This window comes from Perca flavescens, chromosome 15 (genome assembly GCF_004354835.1).
Source record: "Perca flavescens isolate YP-PL-M2 chromosome 15, PFLA_1.0, whole genome shotgun sequence".
Lineage (NCBI taxonomy): Eukaryota > Metazoa > Chordata > Actinopteri > Perciformes > Percidae > Perca > Perca flavescens.
Window position 1 is genome coordinate 30,774,213 of NC_041345.1, and position 25,013 is coordinate 30,799,225.

Sequence of the window (25,013 nt, forward strand, 5' to 3'; positions counted from 1 at the left end):
GACACACCTGTAGAACCCCGTTCATCAGCTCTGATTTGCCAGCTGATCAGACCACTCCCAATAAAAGGAAGCTAGATCTCTTACCAGGGAAAGCGCTGGATGGATGGACGTGCTGTATGGAGTAGCAGCGGATCGGCTTGCTGAGTTTCTGTTCTCTCTGAGTCACTGCTGGCTGGATTTCCTGTGCCCTGCTGGAGCCGATCCCTAGACTCTGCAATGTCAACGCTCGCAAAACTCCAATTGAAGGGAAGTGGTCCTTGTTATCCCGCACTGATACACGTTTAGCTTGTTTTGGCATTTGAGCTCGAGCCGTTAGTAGATGTCAATTTCTGTGAAGGTGCCAGATCCAGCAGCTGACGGCAGAGCAGTGGAGGCGCAATATTGTTGATGGGCCTACACGAAGTGTATAAAAGGAAAGTCGTCACTTTTATCACCTGACACTGTTTTGAAGTTGCTGGACAAGGACCGGGCTGCAATTGATTATATTATTTCCTTACTGACAGAAGCAGAGCAGCACCCCGGAATTCCTGGTCCCGGACTTCTGGATGTGGAACGGAGCAGGAACACTACACACGTTTTCTTACATTAGACACTTTGTTCAAAAACGAAATCTCCTGTTATCATTGGGAAAACACTCTGTTCAACATGCAAAACTCATCTGGCAATTGTAGGCACTTGCATAACACTTGCACAGAAAACCGAACACCAATAGGTCTGAGCCTTAGCACTACCAATACGCCTCAGGGAAGCCATTTTGAGAACTTTGCAAGCACAGAGGCAATGAGAGTCAGAGTAAGAGGAGGACAAAGAGAGAGAGGAGTCGAATGTGGAAGAGGACAAAGACAAGGACCAGTGCGGAGACGTGTATCAGATGACATCGGGGCTACTCTGGTGGACAGTGAAAGTACAGTATGTGAAAAAGAACCTAACCAATGACCTCTTGTTGTTGGCATTTTCTACAGAATGATTGGACGACTTCTTCAAGGTGGAAGGGAACAGCTCTTCACTCAACAAGAGCTTGCCATCATTGAACAGATGTGCTTCTATTAGAATTAAAAAGCTGAGGAAGGGCTCAAACTTTCCTTTCCACACATGAACATAACAGCAGGCTCCAGATGTCTGCCTATATGACATAATATAGACATCTTAATCAATACCAAATCACCCTCATCCTCTTTCTCCCTGTACAGGTTGAAGACATCATGGCGAGTAAAGGTTTAACCTATCGTGAGTGCACCATTGAGAATAAGTGCTCGGAGTTCACCACAGTGAGTATATATTTAACTTTGTACCATCGGTGTGTCTTTTACTTAAAAGATCAGGCTGTTCTCATGAAGCACTCTTACATATATCTCTGAAAATGAAAGCTCTGTAATTCAATTTAAAGTTCAAGTTACTTTTTGTCCCACAATGGGGCAATTTGTTGTGCGGTAGATAGTATAGTATGGATGAAAGTTTATTCGGTTACTGAACATAGAACTTAATATATGCACAGCAAATTCATTAGAAACAAGGGTGGTAACCGAAAAGGTGTAGGCTGAAGCCATGGCTTATTACGCCTACCCTGTTTTACAAAACATCTACCCATCCGAATTTAAACATAAACAATATACATGCGTAAATGTGTATTTATACACACATACGTGTGTGTATGTGTGTGTATAGACATATGCACTTAATCACAAAAGATTTGTCTTAAACTGTTTTTTGAAGTAATGAATGGAATTGCTCCTCTTAAGATCATCGGTGAGACCATTCCACAAGTCAACCCCTTTTACCGAAATCTCATTCATTTTAAAATTTGTTCTAACAATTTGTTTTTTAAACATATTCTCTCCTCTTAGGTTATATTTCTGTTCCCGTTTTTTAAACAAACATAATTTGTTTTCAGGCAAAATTTTCATATAGACTTTAAACATAGACCGCAGTATTCAGACTGACAAGATCTGAAAGTTTTATTGCTTTAAATTTGCAAAATATTGAGTTTGTCGGTTCATTATACTGTGAATGATTGGCTATCCTTATGGCTTTTTTTGTAAAATAAAAATAGGTTTTATATTTGTGGTGTAGGCGTGCCCCCATATTTCAACACAATAAGAAAAGTATGGAACAATACAGAATATACAGAGATGGCTTGTTTAAAAAATACTTGGTTTTATGTAATATAGCTGTTGTTTTGGACATTTTTGATTGAACATAAGTGATGTGGGGTTTGCAGAATAATTTGTGGTCTAATATTATTCCAAGAAATTTATTTTCATTCACCTTTTTAGTTCCACCTCCATCTTTAAGATCATGCTAGTTTTAATTTGTCGATTACTAAATATAATACATTTGGTTTTACTTAGATTAAAGGATGGTTTATTTTGATCAAACCATCTCTTGATTCTGGATAGTTCTCTGGTCACATCGGCAATTAGTTGAAGATTTTCCCCAGATACATACAATGTTGTGTCATCTGCGAATAAAACACATTTTAACAAATCGGATACCTTACAGATATCGTTAATATATAAAATAAACAACTTTGGACCAATCAAGGACCCCTGGGGCACCCCACAAGTTACTTTACACATTTCTGAATGCTGATCTTTAAAATGTACATACTGGTATCTGTTATCAAGATAACTTTCTAACCATGAGTAAGCACGGCCTCTAAAGCCATACTGCTCTAGTTTGTTCATTAACAACTTATGATCTATGGTATCAAAGACTTTTTTTAGATCAACAAAAACACCCAAAGTAAAACTTTTTATCTAATGCAGATGCTATATAATAAACTAATTTAATAACTGCCATGGAAGTCGATCGGCCGCTCCTAAATCCGTATTGATCGTCACTTAATATCTTGACTTTTTCTATGAAGCTATCAAGCCTCTTCAGAGAAGGTTTTTCCAGTACTTTAGAAAATTGGGATGATAATGAAATTGGTCTAGAATTTGAATATAAATGACTGTCACCACTCTTATAAATTGGAATGATTTTTGCAATTTTCATCTGATCTGGAAACGCACCAGATTTAAAGGACAAATTAAAGATATGAGTCAGGGGTTCTAGTATTGAGTAGATTATATTTTTAACTAGTTTCATATCTGTCAGTCCAATCCATTGACCTTTTTATTTTTAAAGCCATTCACAATCTCCAGTATTTCGTTTTTGGTAATGTCAGACACATAAAAATATTGCTTTTTACTATTTCGGATAATGCCTACCAATTTGTTTTATATTTTTTGTGTTTTTCTTCCAAGTCAATGGTTCTCTTTAACAAATTTCGCATATAGTGTTCTTTATTTTTGCATGCATTTTCAATGCCTTTGGTTATCCACGGCTTTTTTGCAGATTTGGATTCTTGATTTTGAATCATCTTAATGGGGCAATTAATATTATACAACTCAATAAATCTATACAAGAAAGTATCATATGCCTCATTTTCAACGTAACATCACACCAGTTCTGGTTACTAAGATCCTTTATCAATTCTTCAATATTTTTTGCCATGCAACTTCTTATAAATTTATTAATACTACGGGATTTTTTGTGTAAAATTTGAAAATATTGCAAATACTGGCAAATGATCACTAACATCCCTAATAAATAGCCCCCCAACAACTTTATCCTCAATTCCATTAGTAAAATATGGTCTATTAGTGTTGCTGTTTCTGCTGTGATTCTGCTTGGCTTGTCAATGAGTGGACATAAATGATTGCTGTACATTATATTTATAAACTCAGAAGTACCTTTTTAAAAACTCGTTGATTAAGTAAATCAATGTCGAAGTCTCCACACACAATTTGTATCAGTGATCATGTTGTTAAGCAAATCTGCAATTTTTTCATTGAATGTAGTCAACCTTGTTCCTGGCGGTCTGTACACACAGCTAATAATTATGTTTCTGCTGCGTTCTACTTCAATTTCCACTGTTAAACAATCCAGAACATTGTCTATGCTGTATGAAACATTTTTTACAATTTTGCTTCTTAATGATTGATCTATGTACAAAGCAACTCCTCTGCCCTTTTTGTCATTCCTGTTGGTGGTATACAACTCACCCACTTTGCCAACATCAAGCCAAGTCTCTGATATAGCTATTATAGTAAATTTCGTAAAGGACTTAAGAAATTCTTTGATAGCAGAGTAATTTTTACATGGACTTCTGCTATTAAAATGTATAACGGACAGAGCACCATCCATTTCCACATTCTTGTTGAATTCTTGTTCTGTGTAATTACAATTTGTCAAGGTTGCTATAATGCATATCCGGATCAATTTCATTATCAAAATCATACCTCTTTGATTCAACACGATCAGACATGTCATTATATTCCTCAATTTTTTAACATGTTCATCCATAACAATACAAGGTCCTTTATCTTGTGTGTAAGAAGTAACAGTATTCACATCAGCTCCTTGTGCCGCCATGTAAACTTCTTTTGTTGCAATTTCCAATGACATAGCACACATTTGTCTGTCTCTCTCCAATTTTGCCCGAACTTTTCAGCTTCAGAGTTTCCACATACCTGCTGAAGTGGACCATCACTTGTAGCTGTCCAATTCTTGCAGATTTCTTATTATAGTTGGCCTGTGTTGATCTTCTCCATTTAGTTGGATGTACACCTTCCCGTTCCTTGTCCATGTTGCTTGTATTTTTTTCTTGCTTCCTGAGTATACGGCTCCATTTTGCTATTTCGGCAGTACAAATCACACACACAATACAGAGATTGCCTACCTTGCAGGCATATTTAAAAACTGTAAACAATCAATAAATAGTAAGTCAATAAGTTATCTATGCATTCTTTATAGAATTAAGAAGTAGAATGGCTGCGGGTACAAAAGAGTGTTCTGTTGGTTCTTAGTTTTGGGAGTTTAAAGTCCGATCCAGAGGGCAACATCTGAACTTCAGCCTGTAAGGGATGAGAACTATGTGACAGGATAGATTCAGCCTGTAGGGGATGAGAACTATGTGACAGGATAGATTCAGCCCTTCTTACCATCTGCTTCTGATAAAGTTCCTCCAGACCTTTCTGCTTAGAACCTGTGATGCAGCTGCTGACTGATTCACCTGGAAAGGGAGGTTTTTTGTTTTAGAGAAATGGACCACATTGACTTCGGCTGTTTAAAAGCCGTTTCATGCTGCTTGTGTTTAGCGCGGTCGGGGCACTGGGGACGGCTCGCATGTTCGCCGTGAACCACTTCCTCCCAGGAACTAGGTGTTCATGTCTAGGGAGTGTTTTAATCCAAACCACAATTTGTTTTTTACTAATCTTATCTAGTTGTTTTGGTGTCTAAACTGGACTTGTATGTCTGTTTGCATGTCTTTGTGTGTGTACGTGTATCTGTGTGTGTTTGTGTCTGTTTCTGCGTAATTCTGTGTGTCGGTTTGTGTGTGTTTTCTTCTGTGTGAGTGTTTGTGTCTGTTTCTGTCTGGCATCTTCAGAAACCTCCACCGTGTGTCTGCAGAACAGATGTGCTTCTATTAGACTTAAAAAAAAGCTGAGGAAGGGCTCAAACTTTCCTTTCCACACATGAACGTGACAGCAGGCTCCAGATGTCTGCCTATATGACCTAATATAGACATCTTAATCAATACCAAATCACCCTCACCCTCTTTCTCCCTGTACAGGTTGAAGATATCATGGCGAGTAAAGGTTTAACCTATTGTGAGTGCACCATTGAGATCGAGAATAAGTGCTCTGAATTCACCCTGTGTAACCCACAGTGAGTATATATTTAACTTTTAACCAATGTGTGTCTTTTACTTACAAGATCAGGCTGTTCTCATGAAACAATCTTACATATATCTCTGAAAATTAAAACTCTGTAATTCAAGTTAAATTTCAAGTTACTTTATTTGTCCCCCAATGGGGCAATTTGTGCAGTAGAGAGTATACTACAAATCACACTAAATCACACACCATACAGAGATTGCCTACCTTGCAGGCATAGTTAAAAACCAATAAAAAAAAAGTAAACCATCAAATAGTAAGTCAATAAGTTATCTTATTTTTTAGGAGTTTAAAGCGTGATCCAGATGGCAACATGTGAATTTCAGCCTGTAAGGGATATGATCTATGTGACAGGATAGAGTCAGCCCTTCTTACCATCTGCTTCTGATAAAGTTCCTTCAGGCCTTTCTGCTTAGAAATGGCAAATGCTGACCTTACTTCACCTGGAAAGGCAGTTTTTTTTGTTTTACAGTAATGGACCACATTGACTGCTGCTGTTTCATGCTGCTTGCGTTTAGCGTGGTCGGGGCGCTGGGGACAGCTCGCGTGTTTGCTGCAAACCACTTCCTCCCAGGAAATAGGTTAAATAGGCCCTATCATATCTAGGGCATGTTTGTATCCATACATGATTTGTTTTTCTGTGAATCTTATCTAGTCGTTTTGGTGTCTAAACTTAACTGGCGTCGCTGCATGACGCTCACTTTTTGTTGGCTAAGCAAGAAAATAGAGGAGACGCCGAAATAATCGCTGCAGTGTGTGGGCCGATGCGTACGCTCTGCACCCGGTATGAACGGACAGATTGGATAACATGGGCGCCGAAATGAAAATAGTTGCGCTACGCAGCTATACACGCCCGGTGTAGTTTCACTGCACGGTGCTCTGTACCCCACTCACAATCACCTTTTTTCCCAGCTAAATTTAACGTAAAGAAGCTAAACTAAACTGACATGTGACCGGCCACCTAATTTCGTAGAATATCAAAAGAATTGTGTGTAAATTTCCGTACGATATTTCTCACACCCCTTCATGAGAATTGGGAGCTTTGGAGCTGCTAACAGACATATATTTTCTCTTTTAGTAAAGCTAAGCTAACACTCCCCCCGCTGGTCCAGTCTTTGTGCTAATGCTGCGTTCCAGGCAACCCGTAACCCTTGTTTTCACAACCTTCTACCCATGAAAGTGCCCTGGAATGCCAGTCAAACCCGTTACTTACTACCTGTGAACTCGTACCAGATGGTTGTACACCCAGTTACAGTTTTTGACATCACACACACCAACAACAAAGGGGACCCCTGTTGATGCTGTACAGACGCTGGTGATTAACAGTGAGAAATGGAAATAAATAGACATAAATAGGCAACGTAAAGTAATTCTGCACATTGTAATCAAAACAATACACATACGATTGTGTACTACTACAGGTTATGTTAATTAAATGAAGCCCAAAATATGTCGCAGATTAGAAATCGCTAGTATCAGCTAGAGCTAGCTAACGTCAGTGTTAGGTAGCCGATAGCTAACGTCAACGGTAGGTAGCCACTAGCTAACTTTGTCGTGACTTTGCCTGGAATGCTACCAAGTCGTGAGTCGTGACTTGAAGTCTTAACTTACGGGCTAAAAATTGTCTGGATCGCAGCATCAGCTAGGTTAAACATGTCCTAGACTTATCTCTAGATGTTCTAGCTGGAACATGTCAAAGTGTTTCAGTGACTAACTCTGAGGTTCTTTTTCTTCTTGTGTCACCAGGGTGTACACTAAAAGTGGATTCTGTAAAATTCCAACACTTGGCCTGTCTGAATCTGGCACAGCTCAGTTCAACAATACTTCTTTCTCGGCACGTAGAGCTGTTGGAGTCTTCACTTACGATATCCACAATGAGTCCAAAGAGGAATTCCTTGGCCGTCAGGTTCTTTGTCCCTTTTTACTACATCATGAACTCTAACACGTATGCAGTGGGAGTCTTCGACAATAATAGAAAGTGTGATCGCAGCCTTTTTGAAGAGATGTGTAAAATCACTTACCCACAGTCAGGGTTTGTCAGAGGTAAAGCTAAAGACTCCCAAAGTCTTAATCACAAAGTTGAACAAGTTACCATCCGAGCCACCATGTCAGACAGTGCCACATCTGCCGTCAAGGTACAGGTGTGCATCAAATGAAATATGAAGCATCGCAGAACTCTTCAGACCTGATTTCTTTTTCTATTCTTCCCTGCACATTTAACCCTTGTGTTGTCTTCCCCATCGGCCATGCAAATTAAAAATTTAAACCGTAAGACGCTTTTCCCAGTGTCTTGTTTTTACCATGTTTTTGAAGCTTTTTCTGTAATTTGTCATTTTTCCGATGTTTTGTCACTTTTCCGGAGTTCTTTGTAGAATGTTTTTTTTTTTGATGCGCTTTTGACATTTTTGTCACTTTTTTCAACGTTCTTTTATCAATTCTTTACTTCAAATGTTATAAATGATTACATTTGGGGTTTCTTTCAACCAAATTGCCAAAAGAAAGGAACGTGGATGGTTCGCTACAACGCTCTCCACAAGTAAAATAAATGATCCGTTCACTACTTTTATTGAATTTGGGTTTTCTTTCAATTTCATAGAATTTGAAAAAAGAGAAAATATAAATTAACATTTAAAAGTGAAAACTAAAACGTCAAAGTGCAGCAAAAATCAATAAAAACTTTGTAAATAGTGACAAAGTTTTTTGAAAGAAGTGACAAAAACGACAAAGTGACAAACATCAGGAGAAGCGACAAAAGTGTCAAAAGACCAAAATGTTGGAAAAAAAGTTTGGATTTTAAATCTTGACCCAGAAAAACAAAGTTTCATGGTCGACAGACAACATAAGGGTTAATTTGATTAAAGTTTTTTTTTTTTTTTTTTTCTTGACATTAGTTTCTTTAAATATATTTGGATCTGTGTAGGTTTATTCATTTAATAACTGTGTGTATACTTCATATAATCACTCAGGTCTGAAAGAAAAAATTCTGAACTTTAACAACATGGTCAGATTTATTTCTTAAATACAAAATGTTGACAAATTAATCTACTGTGAGTGGAACAAAACTATGGAACCCAATGTGCTTTTTAAAAGTTAAAAGGTTATCGTTGTTTTTTTCAACCTGAACCTTATTATTCTTAGTGTCTGACGACATTATGGAAAGGATCCCTACAGAAATAGACCTTTTTGTTAAAGGGTTGATAGAATGCAAAACCGATTTTACCCTGTCATAGTTTAATAACGACAGTTTGGTGGGTAAATAGGACATACATAGAAGCTCAAAGTCCCATTGACACCCCTTTACTATGAAAATCTCATATTTTGAAACTGCCGCTGAAAACGGGCAAATCCCAACAAAGCTTGAAGTTGACGTCAACCTCCCAAAAACCAGAACCTTTGTCAGCCCATGGGTGTATTAAGAGAACGGTCACGCCCCAATATTTACATAGGCTACACAACTGACCTGAGATCAGGTAGTCTTCCGAATCTAGGTTGCGCAGATCTCTGCTATTCCATTACAAAATTCACTTCTGAAACTTTTTTATGCGAGAAATCAACTATGTAAAGCTGAAATATGGGCCGTTTTACAAAAATGGATGGCTAATTGCAAATTTTGTCCGACTGTGTGTCGGAGTTCAGCGCCGGTGCTGCCTGTGTTGCTGCCTCGCCGCCCAGCCTGCCTTCCTTCACAGACCCCGGCCTGCTCTGAGCTCGATTGAGCTCCGTTACGACTGGCAGCCCACAGCACTCCATACCCACGCAAAGTCCCAGGTTTTTGGCAAATGGACTACTAAACGCTGGTGCTCTGACAGAGCTCCAGGGCCTGCAGTTCCCCTCTTCCTAATGCCAGGTGTGTGTGAGTGGTCAGCAAGCTTGTTATGCCAGCAATCTCTTACCACAGGTTCCAGTTGATCTTATGTGTGTAATTATAATGTGTTGAGTTATTTAAACAAACGATCGGTGAAATACACGCCTCTTGTCCGCGAGTCTCATTGATAGAGCCTGCGGCTGGATGGAGCTATAGCTAGAGGAGGCTAGCTATAGCTAGCCTCTTCTTAGAATTCCTCTGGAATTCACAAAAATTCATTAACTTGAAATCAGACACAGTTGTTAGGTTTATAAAACATTTAGTTAGATATGTAAGTGGCGTGACGAAATTCAAACTGTAAATATACTCGAATTACAACCAAAAATGAAGCTAACTATCCGTGATTTGTAGCTACACATAGATAGGATTGAAGGGACAGTCCCAACTAACGAAACACCTAGCTAAACTTCACAAATATTAAACTTTAAATCGGACACCGTTGTAAGCTTTATAAGACATTTAGGTATATGTTGTATAGCTAAGTGGCGTGACATTGTGTGTAACATGTGGTAAGAGATTGCTGGTGTAACAAGCTCGCTCACCGCGCTCTCACTATCACACAACGGGCCATTTAGCTAGCAGGAAGAGGGGAGTTACAGGCCCTGGAGCTCTGTCAGGTCTGCCAGCCGTAACGGAGCTGACAGCAGGCCGGGGTCTGAAGGAAGGCTGGCCCGGGCGGCGAGGCAGCAGCACCGCTGCTGAAGTCCGACACACAGTCTTACCATATTTGCAATTAGCCATACATTTTCGTAAAACGGCCCATATTTGAGCTTTATATAGTTGATTTATCACATAAAAGTCTCAGAAGTGAATTTGGTAATGAAACATTGCAGTGTCTGGAATATGAGATTCTGTCGCTTCTCTAATGTGTGTGTATTGGGGATTCGCTCAACCAATCAGCGCGCATCTCTAATGTCTGCCTATGGCAATTCGCTCAACCAATCAGCGCGCAGCTCATCTAAATATTCACGAGCATACCATATTTGGAAGAAAAGCTCTTGTTACAAATAGGGCCAAAACACAGGGATGCATAAGGCCCAAAACAATATCAACCAGGCCATTTTCAGCCCAACCAATGTTACATATCCAATTAGGAGACCATAAGGAACAGTGTGAAATGCTCTATATAATCATTCTATCACCCCTTTTAAAGAGTAAGATACTTTTAGTTTAACATTAACAGTTGCTTGTTTACTGCCCTCCTATGGTCACAGTGGTGAACTGCAACACTACATTTAACTACTACATTCATTTAAGTTTAACATGCAGCAGCCCCAAAATGACCATCACCAAACCCACCAGACTCCATGTAAATAATCAGGACTTTTAGCGTGTATAGAGCCAGCATATCTCCACCAGACTCCATGTAAATCAGGAATTTTAGCGGGTATGGAGCCCGGCATATTCCCACCAGACTCCATGTTAATAATCAGGACTTTTAGCGTGTATAGAGCCAGCATATCTCCACATGTAAATGGATGAATTAAGGGTTTATTTCAACCAAACCAGAGTGGTGATTTTTGGAACAGTGGAAAGATGAACGAAGACGGCTTTTGGTAGTTTTATTTAGTTTCTGTCCACTTTGAATGAAGTGTGTTTTACGATGATAAAAGTACTGATTGTTTACATGGAGTCTGGTGGAGTTTGGTGATGGTGATTTCAGGGCTGTTTCATGTTAAACTAAAAGGATCTTACTCTTTAACTAAAAGGTCTATCTCTGTAGGGATCCTTTCCATAATGTTGTCAGACACTTAGAATAATAATCTGAGTCTGTCAGCAGCAAAAACAAAACTTTTAGTGGACGCTTACTGATGCTTTAACGTTACTAAAAGTGCTGTTTTTGCCACTGACAGACTCAGATTATTATTCCAAGTGTAAAAGCCGTCTTGGTTCGTCTTTCCACTGTTCCAACAATCACCACTCTGGTTTAATTCATCCATTTACATATGGAAATATTCTGGCTCTATACACGCTAAAAGTACTGATTATTACATTTATTAAATTTTTTTAAGTTTAATATTATTAAGCCACAGTAAATTAAACCTACGTGCAATCTGCCTGATTGTTGCATACAAACATAGGTGTAATTTTCGGGGGCTATACCCCCCCAACATTTCTGTTGCTTTTTCCGACATTTTTGCCGCTGATTTTTTTTTCCAGCGGTGGAGGACTTGTTGGACTGTGCAAACAGTGTCCTTCTTTCATTCCTTCAACCAGCTTCTAGAAAAGGGCGGCTCATATCCAAAAACCTGTTGATATCCAAGTCTTTGATCATGTGTAAAAGTAGCTGTGTTTCTCCTTCTTATCGGGTCTGCAGACTTGCAAACTGTTGGCTGGTTGGTTTGTTTACAGAAACCACAGAGCTGCCCATAAACCTGCGGTAAAATCTCCGATTGAGACGCATATTCTGAATGCGCTGTATACATGGCCAAACAATGCCTCTAAAACCAGAATAATACCGAAATATCACACGTCACCTTCGTGTTGTCTTCCCATTAGCCAGGAATTTGTTGTCCTTCCGGGTCAAAACTTGAAAATGAATTTTCTTTTTGCCACTTTTTTCAATGCATTTGACACTTAAAAGAAAAGTTTTTGTCACTTTTCTCAACACTTTTTTAAATTCATGGTCAACAAACCTCATTTATATGACAATATACCTAATTTACTACGTTGAAAAAAAATGAAATTATGAATTATTTTGACAGAGGATGTTGAGTGAATCAGACTGGTATTTGTCTAAGTTTAGTCAAAATACTGTTTTCTAACTATTTAATTTTTTTTCATCAAATGCTATTAAATTGAATAAAACACCCAAAATTCAATGAAAGTAATCATCAATTGTACCTGCGAAGAACATGCATGCATCCATGTTATTTTGGGTAATTTAGGTGTAAGAAACCCATATTTCTGATATTAGAAATACTTTAGAGAACAGGTCAAACTTTACCCTGGGACAACGTGAGGGTTAATCAGAAAATGCAATATTTGGAAAGGCCTTATTCTGAATATCCAACCGGAGTATTCTCTTTACATGACCTGCATCAAATCCAGAATATTGGTGTGCATGTTAAACGTACTCAACAGTTTAACTAAACGTGTATTCTTTTCTAAAAAAAAAACGACCAATATGTTTCACATCGATACAAAATACTGATGTCTTTTCTTCTTGTTTGCTTCAGTATTTCCTTCATCATTGCTGTAGTGTATGTTTCTGTGTGGAGACTCTTGAGGACGTCGGCCCCTGCTGACCGCATTTATTATTTGGGATAGACTGACCCAACACTGCTTTTGATTGGTTGACCCTGATTACTAAATGTCTGCAGCTGCTGATTCACTCACACCTGGTGTTATATATCGTTTCACCTCAAACCTTTCCTGTAACTTCCTGAAGGCTGCACGCCCCAAAACACACGGAGGGGATGTTTTTAATCTTATTTTACTGTCACTATGTGACAGATGTAATGAGAGTATTTTACCTTCTTTTTTAAAGATGAGTAGCCTGCTCCCGACCAGGCTAACAGCCTTTTCTGATCACCCAGCAGTGGTTTTACCCTTTTGTTATCAGCCTGGATTAAAATACAACAGGTGCATATTGCTGTTCATTTAAGTACTGTTATTATTTGAAGTTGTGACCATTAAATAATTATTCATGTGACCGTCATTGTTACTGTTATATTGCTGTATGAAGACTGCTGTTCACATATTGTTTTTAGAAGTTTGATAAATATATAATGGCAGTTGTTGAGATAATTAGAAAAGGCTGATAACATTTCAAATGTGTTTTAAAGGAAGTCTTATTACTAAGGGCAATACATACAATGCTGTACATTTCTATAGTTAACCAAGGCCCTTGAATTATTTTAGTTGATTAATTTTGTTTTAAATTCTTTAATAATAAGGATCATGTTTGTTCCTCTTCCATGTACATTGTATTTGGCATTCTTAGCACACAATTTGTGTTGTCCAGTAAACTGGGACTATAATTTGGGAGGATTGTACAATTTTAAGAACATATCGTAATTGTACAATCCTCCCAAACGATAGTCTTAGTTCACTGGACCAGTAACTATCTAGTGTTGTAGGCTACTTTACATTCAGGTAACAGGGAGAGGACACCTCAATGGTTTTTGACCTTATATTTTGCCTGGGGGGAAATAACTGATGAATATACTCTGTTCCATTCATGTTAACAGTGTGCATGGAATTTATCACTTAATTATCTTTATAGTTTATAGATTTTAGATTCCAATTGCTTCAGTGTCTTTATTTTCTATGTCCATATATATGAGGGAGCAAGGCATATAATATGTAGAGAAGGAAACTCGTCCTCTATAAAAGAAATAAAAGAAATAAAACAAACGCTATAAAAAGTGTGGCAGATAATAGCGGACAGACTGAATGATAGTCTAAAAATATTCATTTATGAACTACAGCTCTTAACTGAAACCATTCAATGAGTCACTTATTTGCAAAAACGAACAGTTGCACACTTTGCATTAAAAGCGAGCAGTAGAAGTTAATATGACTTAGGACATTTATATTAGAGAGAGAGAGAGAGAGAGAGAAAGAAACAGAGTGAAAGATATTTACGCATCAATAAATTTCCCAAGTAACTATCTTCTGCTTACTTTTAAGCTTTTACAACTTAATTTGTGCAAATGATTAGTAGCCTAATTCTTGAATGGAATGATTACGACGGCTTCAATTCAGAGCCGTGGTCAGTTAATGTATATATTTAGGATACAATTACGCATTCAGTCGTTCCGTGATAGTCTGCCTCGCTCTCACTCTCTGTTTCATTACAGCGCCCGTGTTTCTTTTCTTTTTTACAAATAATGTGTTTCACGTCATCATACTTCCACAAGAAGCTGCTGCTCTCTCTGTATAAAGTATGTACAATGCGTATTCTCCATTTTGGCATCAGTGAATCTGTGATCGACCTCGCGGTCTTTTGAGGAAAGCCGTGGACGCGCATCTATCTGAATTAGTTCAGCCTGACTCGACCTATTCGCTCCTCCTCAGCCTAACTTGGCCTTCGTGAAACGCACCAAGCCAGGCAGCACAGATTAGACTAGGTCAAGCCTCGCTTCATCAGTTATCCTGGATTTATATATTCTGCTTTTGTGAAACAGGCCCCTGGACCCTATTCTCCTATGTTTGTGTGTGAGTGACTGATGGGAACAACAATCTTTGAAACTGGTCCAGTAATAAGTGTGAACGCTGTAACCGGTGTTAGGTCCCTGCTGGTTTCCAAACTAACTGGTTTCCGTATGTTGTGCTTACCGAACAGCTGCCGTTGTGGCCTGCCTCTGTCACTAGATTCCCTACGCTACTACTTTACACAGCCACCTACTAAGCTACACATTGTGATTGATCAGTATTTTTTAACAGTAACGATAACTTGTAGTCAAATATTGTCAAAATACACAATTGCTACCACCGAGTCACAGGAAAATAGTAATACACGACGCAGTCTGAATGCATGGTCTTAATGATTTACAGTCATTGTCTCTCCTTATTGTGTAGCCTATATGATATGAGATATAGAATACAGTATATCCCTCTGAATTTGCTAAAAAAAAGGCTTGTAATACAGTGTTACTTACTGATGTAAAGTTCTGAAATCAAAGTCCGACACAGCAAAGTAGCTATTGATATTCTTTAATGATCTCATTCATCTTATTATATTATATCTTATTATATCTTTAGTGATATGAGTTTCTCTCTGGGTTTAACCAAGTGGGCCCCTTGTGGACAACAAATGAATAAAAAATACACCAGCACATTACAACATGAGATCAACATCACTCCCATAGCCTTAAACATTACATGCCACTTCCAAAAACGCATTCATAACGAATACAATTGCAAGAAAGGCGAAAAAGAAAGTTGATCTGTATAGGCCTTAATTGCCTCGCAGTGATTGCCAACATCAAAGCTCGACAGAGCCCATAAAAAGGAAAACAATTGACTGCATTTACAGTATAGTGCTTTCTCACTTTACTCGAAGCGCTTTTACATAGTAACTCAAACACATTCTATCAGGGCCGGTGAGGCCAGGTAAGAGATTGTGGACCCAAAAGCAGACTCAGGCAGCTATATAGATTATGTAGGTATTAATGAAGAAACGCAGGAATAGGCAGCCAGGCAGAGTAACTAGGTATACAGCATAAACTCAAAAATAAAAAATAAAACACGGCAGAGGTAGCAGGCAGGGCTCAGTCCAATATTCAAAGTGGCAAAAACAGGCAGAGTTCGGTACACAGGTTTGGCAGGCAAAAACACAGGCAGTAGTACAGGCAGGGTTCAGTCAGATATCCAAAGTGGCATAAACGGGCAGAGTTCGGTACACAGATTGGCAGGCAAAAAGGGAAGGCAAGGTCCAAGTGAAGGTTTCCAAGAAGTTTAAGTCCAATATCCAAGTCCAAGAGTGGTCAAAAATGGTAAAGCCAATAGAACATGGGTATACGCCATCACAGTCATCTCTAATGAGTCGACAAGAAAGAACTTTCTTACAGTTTTTTCTTGTAACTTTAGAATGATGCCATGGATAAATGCATGGAATGTCACTAACATTCAACAGTGGTAAATCAAATGGAAATATTATTTTTGGACTACCAAAAAAGAGACCATACGCTACATGTTAAAAGAAAAACCAATTCTTTATGTAAAATGTATGTTAATAATTTCACTACAAATAGCCACTTGCTTTTGTGATTTCTGATAAAATGAAAGAGCCTCCAAAAGGAATGAATCATAGGGCGGCTGTGGCTCAGTGGTAGAGGGGTCACCTGTCAATCTGAAGGTTGGTGGTTTGATCCCTGGCCCTGCAGTCCCATGTTGAAGTGTCCTTGGGCAAGACACTGAACCCAGAGTTGTGCATGAGTGTATGAATGTGTGTCAATGGTTCCTGTACTATGTTAAAACGCTTTGAGTAGTCGTTAAGACTAGAAAAGAAGAAGAAAACATTGCAGTCGTCTATACAATTACTAGGATTGGGTATTAATTAACTCCAACATGAACTGTATAACTTTAGGACAATATAAATGCCTGCATGAGGCAAATTATTCAAAGTTTTTTTTTTTTTTATTGGATTGAAACTCCAACTGCTGTACTTTTTTCAAAATGGCTTCAGCCTCAACAGCTTCTTTACATTGCTTGGCAATGTCTATGAGCTTCCTCCCCTTGAGCTGTTGAACCAGTTGCTCATATTCCTCTGGTGCAGCACCAATTGCCATCTCAGCTATTGCTGATGTTTGGGTGATTGGGTTTCTGTCAACTCCATATTTTAGGAATGCATGTGCCATTGACTTTCCCTTTTGAAAGATTCCCAGCACGATCCGGTATCTTCGCGCCAATTCAAATGGTTCACCAACTAATACAAGCACACAATAACAATGACTATTACCTCACTTGAATAATAAATGGAAAACGCAATCAACTAAAAAGGTAGATCCTGGGATGTGGTAACGGTTATGTCCACCTCAGCCAACACGACACCGAAGGAAAAAAAAAAGAACAGACGAGCCCCCAAGTTGATAGATTGGATAGGTGTAAGAAGGCTGACCTACTTTTGGTGGGGAACTTTTATAATGTGAATGTGCCCTCCAGTCTTAAGAAGCAGGAGTTGAGAGAGCTCCTTTGCTCAGAGCTAACTGAAAGGGGGTTGTTTGGGGAGTTGGCTCCTTCAGAGGGAGTTCCGGGTGAACAGGCTGGTATTGTTGCCCCACTCCATGTAATGCCACCTGAAGGCCTTGTGGCTCAGGAAAACTTGACAACAGAAGAGCTGAGGCTTTTTTTTTTTTTTTTTTTTTTTTTATTATTATTATTATTAACATTGAAAGAAATTCAAGTGATTGTGTGATTTTTGCGAGGATCTGTACCAAACAAAGATTTTTTTCTTTAGTCTGTAGGAGAGGATTTGTAGGCCTGCAGCACCACAATACTTAAAGTGCTCATATTATGCTTATTTTCAGGTTCAGAATTGTATTTAGAGGTTGTACCAGAATATGTTTATGTGGTTTAATTTTCAGAAAACACCACATTTTTGTTGTACTGTACATTGCTGCAGCTCCTCTTTTCATCCAATGTGTTGAGCTCTCTTTTTAGCTACAGAGTCAGGCATCACACTTCTGTTCCCTCTTTGCTGGGAGTTGCACATGCGCATTAAGTACTGCTAGCTAGTCAGTTGCAGAGTATGAGGGCGTGCCACGCTAGCAACTAAGCAAGCATTATAACGTGTTACAAAATGACGCACATTCGTCACCGAAGTAAAGGCTGAAAAGCAAGTTTTTAATTTTCCTTAAATAAAAATGTAATTAATTGTATTACTGGTCTCTTTGTTATTGTAGCTTGTTTAACCCAAGATGTTCGGGTCTGTGGGACCCATTTTCAGTGTTTCCTAAAAGAGAAATTATGCCATTTATTAGTTCTTCTAACTCAAACTCATTGGCCTTGGCTCATTTTCTGTCAAGAACATAAACATAACTTATTTTCAATGACTTCACAAAATATGAAAACACAAGGGTTAAAGAACTGTATGGTGTTACTGTAAAATAAGCCCCAAAAATGTATTTGTTAGCCCATAATAATGGTTATTTCCCTTATGGGTAGACCAGCAGGGACCCATATCAGCCCATATGGGGCCCAGCTAGTGTGGGCCCCAGATGGGAGAAACCTGGGTTGCCCATGTGGGTTTTAGCTAGGTCCCATGTGAAGCCCACCTTCAGCCCATCTGGGCTTGCCCACATGGGGGCACCATGGAACCCCCGGCCAAAACTAACTGGGCCCCATCTAGGCTGCCCAGATGGGGCCCACTCACCAGCCCATATCCAACCCATATGGGCCCCACATGGGTGTGTTGATAGGGATGTTTGCTGGGTTGATGGATTTTGACTCAACGCATGAGTTGCACAAAATAGCCCAAAATGTATTAGACGGTTATTTACCAAGGAATAATTTGGAATTGAATGTAGCATCAGTTTCCAAAAGGTCACCAAAGTCTTGATGCAAATGACAGAGTTCTGCATGTATGCAGATGGCTTTCAGTATGTTGTTGCACAAAGTCATTTGCAATGAAACATACTTACGTTCCTCTGGCGTGAGTGAATTTGAAGGTTAACAGACAGGAGACTGGAGACTTGTGGACAAGGTGCGCGGTTGTGGACTCGGTGTTAAAATGGGGGATTGGGGAACCCTGAGACACCTCAAGGGGCTAGGCTGCAGCGCTGGAGGAGGCGTGGAGGCAGCAATCCATTTAGCTGGTATTGTCGGCTGGGGTTCCACACATTTTTTGTGCTGGTCAATGTTTATTTTCTCAAATACTCTACCTTCTGTTTGAAGGTCAGCACTTTTCCTATCAATGTTAACAATTGTGTACGGACCCAATAAATCACCTTCTAATTTGCCCCCCGCCCCCCCTTCTTTGCTCCTGGCGAATGTTTTTTTTCTTAATACCAGGTCCACACCACAAAGCAATCATCCTGGCCCAAAGGATGTTTTCTCTTCCACACCCTCTTGTCCTGCCAATATATTGGGCTCCACTTTGGGGTAGACATCTGAGAGTTTGGAAGTTAATAATACCTCCTCGATTCCAGCCAATGCATTGACTTCCTCGTCAGTTATCTGTAACATTGGTGGAGATAAATGAACACAAGTACAGATTATAGCAGATACCATAATTGCCAAAGTAGTTCTATGCTGCAGGAAATTGCCATTATACCTGCCATTTAACAGGCATCCCTTCCATACATGAGGTAATATGGGGAGTATTTTGTCGAGATTTGTTTTTTTGGTGCATAGACCAAATACGGTGGGCTTTAAATATTTGTCCCAGTCGCTTGGGTGGCCCTATACAATTTTTTTTCAAAGCCCTGATATTGGAAAATTAATACAATTATTCACCATAATTAGACAAAGTTATATCATATATAGAAATAAGTAAAAAACATGATTCTCACCCTTGAATGGTTCCATTAAGCCTTTCCACCATGCCATTGGTTTGTGGGGGTTATGGGGCACAGAGGCTTCTGGCAATGCCAAGCTTGGCACACATGTCCAGGTTGATCTGGCAGTGGAGTTTTTTTTCCCCCCAGTGATGTGATGAACAAGAATACAGTGATATCAAATGTCTCAGAATTTGACTTACTTTGTTAAATTCTTTGCCCTGGTCAGTGAGAATGCATTTGGGTGCACCGTATTTATAAAAGAAGTCAATTATGCACTCTGAAACTTCTTCAGCCGTCTTACTTTTCAGTGGATATACTTCGATCCATGTATCCTTTGTTGGAGCATTTTAATTTGCCAACCAGGTCCATTACAACAAGCTCAAATGGCTCAGAAACCTTAAATGCAAACCAAGTAGTAACATAAATAAGACTTCCATGTTAAACAAAATATTAAATGTAATGGAGGTCAGATTCACCTCTATAGGTTTGTACTGCATCTTTTCCTTTACATCTTATCCTTCCTCTTGACAGTCATCACACTGTGCGAGCTAACAAAGTAAAAACAATTGAGAACATTTGTGACATATGCAGTGTTTGGAGTAACGCAATTACAATTACCAAAATTTTAATGAGTTAGTTACTTGCATTACTCTCTTGTGAAAAATGAACGCTTGCAGACAAGAAGACAGATAGGCCTACTTTAGCTGCTTCTGATCTAACGTTGCAGGACCTTATTGTGGCGCAATGATACACCAATCGAACAATGAGCATTAAACCACAGCATGGCCGATGTGCAGATAGAGTGAGCTTTCTCTATGGTATGGACATTGTAAAATGATAATGAAGGAGGCAGTTTATCATTTAGTCTTCTTTACTCTGAACTCCCAATGCAAGTAACAAGTGAGCAGTGACACACACGTTTTGGGTGCTACAGTATAGGTCACAGTATATGCGCAGGCACATTTTAACTACCGTATTTATCACAGTATATGCAAAGGTTCATTCTAACTACCGTATATGACTGACATTACTTTTCGCTTGACAAAATTAAAGACAAAAATGTAGTGGTGAGTTGTCAGTTATGTGCAGGTGCAAAAAACCTATCCACATCTAAGAGTAGCAATTCAAATCTCATGAGCACATGTTGAAGCAACACGCTTCAACAAAGCTAGTAGTGAAAGAGCCCTGCCCTACGGATGCTGAAGGCGCCAAGCCATGCAAACAACCAAAGCCAGATTTTACACGGACTGCAGTGCAGCCAATAAGCCAGGCAGAGCTGAATAAATTGCTTGCTAGGTACACTGTAGGCCAATCACTTTTATTTCATTGGGCCAAATGTGGTTAAAAAAAAAAAAAAACTCTTAAATGACTGAGACAGTTATTTCTTTTCAAGTATTAAAAAGGGACTTTTGTACTACTGCTTGATTTGAAGGCCTGTTGCCCTGTTGATTAAAATAAATGTTTGTGTTTGACTGTTCAGTACTGTTCATATTTACATTTAAAAAGCAGACATAGAAGTAACTTAAGTTACTTTTCATTCAATTACTTTTAAAATAAGTAGTAACTGTAACTAAATACTAATTTTCAGTAACTTGCCCAACACTGGACATATGTAGCCTAAATATTTTCATAAGCTTCACAGAAACACTCACCCAATTTTGTGATGTCTACTTCAATCCCAGTAATATCGTTGCAGGATAGCGTGCATGGTTTTATCCAGCCCAATGAGCTCCAATGGACCTTTTTCACAGCAGACATGTTGACTTGTCATAGCAGGAAAAGCACAGCTGAAATTGATAACCTTAACGATGGTCCAGTTCCATCTAGTGTCCCAGTAAGCTATTTCAGTGAGTCAGCATGCACAATACCAGGGCCTCTCCTAAGTGGAACGCAGCCATCATTAATGGTTTTGAATACACCTGTGCTTTTCCTACTATGACATGTCAACATGTCTGCTGTGAAAAAGGTCTATGGCACTGGCATGAAACTCAACAAATATGTCATTGGCTTCCTGTGGAGTTAGAACCCCTTTTGCCACGTGATGCATTTGTTCATCCTGTGTCCTATGGCACTGGTAACATAACTCCCCGTCTAGGGATTACATTGCATAAATATTGAAATGGCAACATTTTAAAATTTAGTAATGCAATTGAAAACAGTGCTGTTGTCTGATTTGCCTTACTTCCTTATGAGTTGGTAACTCTCTGCCCTTCGTTTTATGACATAACGCTGCAATTTAGTGGCGTTACAAGGGCACGTCTGTCTCTGTTTGAAATCCAGAATTTTTTTAACTAGCCGAGCGTCCGTGCTTATAATTGTTTGCTAGGATACGATTATCACCTGCCATTCTCCTTCTCATTATATAGTCACTCTCCTGACAGATGTTGGTGATTTAATTGATTGATCCTCCTGACTACCAACTAAACATAATATAGGCTAGATAACGTGATTGTGGACATCAAAGGTAATATTCCGGCGCAAAACAAACCTAGGGGTTAATAACAGATGTGTACCCACTCGATCGTTCTCTGACATGTTTTTATGCTAATCGAATGTGTTTGCAGCTTGAAACAAGTTAGCGCAGACCGCTGATTAGCTTACAACGCTAGTATTTGGGGCACAGGGAAAGTAAAAACAAATCACTATTTATACCACTAAAAAGGCTCCCAATATCACCAAAATGGAGTCTGGTGGGTTTAGCGAACGCAATTTAGCTAAATAAGTACTTTAGTGAAGGTAAATACAAGCTGGACAATTGCCCTATTAACTGACATTGTAGCTTGTTTCTCTCTCTTAATACTAGACCAGGGGTCGGCAACCTTAGGCACGCGTGCCACCATGGGCACGCGGCACCTTAACCAATGGCACGCTGGCAATATGTGTGCAAGAGAGTTATTGATGTGTTGAAATCATGGTTGAAATGCTGAAGCACTCTCTCATCCGCATGCCAAATTACAACGTCCACAGTTGCCGACCTCATAGGTGCCGATACCGTGGGTGCTCCGGAGCTTGAGCAACCACGAGAAATACTGAGCACCCACGTGTGCCAGACTGCCAGTTCATTTTTATATTAATTTAATATTAAACATTGCAGGTGGTGCTAAGTGGAGCGTCTGTCATAGTGTGATTGGTCATGTCGGTGGCATTGATTTATAATTTCCCACGAAGCTGATTAAACTTCTCATCTCCAATCCTATCTGTGAGAAGTGGCGCTGTCCTGAGTTGAAAGCTAGCTTACTTTACGGCGTGTGTTCGTGTCGGCCGCTGTCCATTTCCTAAGGTTCTGAAATGCAAACATTGTTGACTACTTTTTTTTTTTTTTAAACTTAAACTGTGTGTGTGAGCACCCACTGAGGAAAACATAAATTGGCACCTGTGCGCGACCTGTTATTTACGGTAGTTTGATTGACTCATATCTCTGACTGGGAACAATACAAAGAGGATTACCAACGGCCGCTGGGGCAGATGAACTAACGCTAGTCTTGTTACTGTAAGGAGGCTACAATTAAACCTTCGTGAGTTAAAAGTCAATACTTATCAATGCACTCACCTGTGTAGACCGGCATCAACATGTAGAAAGCGATAATTCAATCTGCTCTGTCTGCTCAGTCCACTCTTGTCCACCGCACTGTTTTACGCAAACACAGCTACTCTAGTCTGCAAATAGCTAATTTTTACAAAACGAGCTAAAAGAAAAGCTGTCGGTTTGTAGTCTATTTTTCTTAGTTTGCAGGGAATCTTGACATTTGGACAAATTCTTATAAACTTAAGCTGTCTGAAGAAACCATCCTCTCCGCTGGAGCGGTAAATATGGATGCATTATTAGACCAAAACAAATACATGTGGCTACTTAATATGCACGTGAATGACGCAATCGTTATGTTCTTCATTCTTGATAATGATGCTGGTTGTGTTATTATTTTGCCACAGCATCGTTTCATTGAAAATGAGGCATACAGGACCTGCTTATCAGTCCATTCATCATTAAAGCTGGGCTTTTCCACAACTTTTCGCTTCAGGCTCTTTGACAGTGATATTTTTGTCAGCCCATTTTCCACCAATCAGGACTGCATACTAAAACCATGTTTCCATAATAATAATATACAATAATAATAATAATAATAATTACAAGGTCCTGATTATTACAGATTCCCTGGATATTACATTTTGATGTGATGCATAAAAAAAATTAATATTAACATGGCACACTAATAAACAAGACATTTTGAAAAGGGCACTTCATATCAAAAAGGTTGCCGACCCCTGTACTAGACCGATGTCAAAGATTGTTGTTCCCATCAGTCACTTAGACACAGAAACATGGAGAACATAGGGTCCAGGTTGAAAAAAATAACAGAAGTTACCCTTTAATTGACAGCAAAAGAAAATCCAAATCACAGATTAGGAGTGTGCACAAGTCTAAATATGTGATTTCATAATCAAACAACAGAAACCAATTGACGTTTTAGAGGCACAACATTTTCACTGAACATTTATTCTGCCTAAAAAAAAAAAAAAAAAAAAAAAAAAAAAGAAAAATCCCAAGATGTTTCACATCGATACAAAATACTGATAATCTGACAGAAAAGACTGACACACACATTCACACTGTGACCGGTTCATTTCCCATCATGCCTCACTGAAGGTCTCCAGAAACCTGAATCTTCTCAAGACAAAAAAAAAGTTTAAACTTTTCTAACACGCACACACAAATAAATAAATAATATATATTATTCTATGTTTAGGTTATTGCAGAAACCAGTCTTCTCTGAAGCGGGAACGTTTATTTTGAAAACACTTTGAGCAGTTGTGACTTGTGACAACACAGCTGGGACGAAATGTGTAGTCTCTAGATGTGTCCAGCTGTTTGCGGTCTCTCGTAGATTATATAAATCAACAAATATGGAGGCGTGGATGATGTCAGAGCGACGGCGTAGCTGCCTATAAACTGCTTCCTGTCCCATTCAGAGAAAAAAAACGTAAGTGCATCAAAGGGTCATTTAGTTTTTGTTTTTTTCTACCTGGATCCTATTCTCCTATGTTTTTGTGTGTAAGTGACTGACAGGAACAACAGTCTTTGAAATTGGTCCAGTATTATGTAACCCTATAAGGGCAAACATTGCCGCTGACAGGCTCAGATTGATATTCTAAATATCTGACAACATTATGGAAAGGATCCCTACAGAGGTAGGCCTTTAAAAACCTCTTTAAGACAGCTCTGAAGTCGCTAGCACCAAACTCCATTTAAATATTCATTACTTTAAGCGTGTATACAGCAAACATATTCTCACATATACATCTGTAAACTATGTGTTTATTTCAACCACAACTAGAGTTGTGATAGTTGGAAAAGTGGAAAGACGACCCAAAAACGGATTTTCATAGTTTTATTTTGTTTCTGTCCACTTTGAGTTAAGTGTATTTTAAGATGCTAAAATGACTGTTTATTTACATGGAGTCTGGTGGGTTTAGCAAACG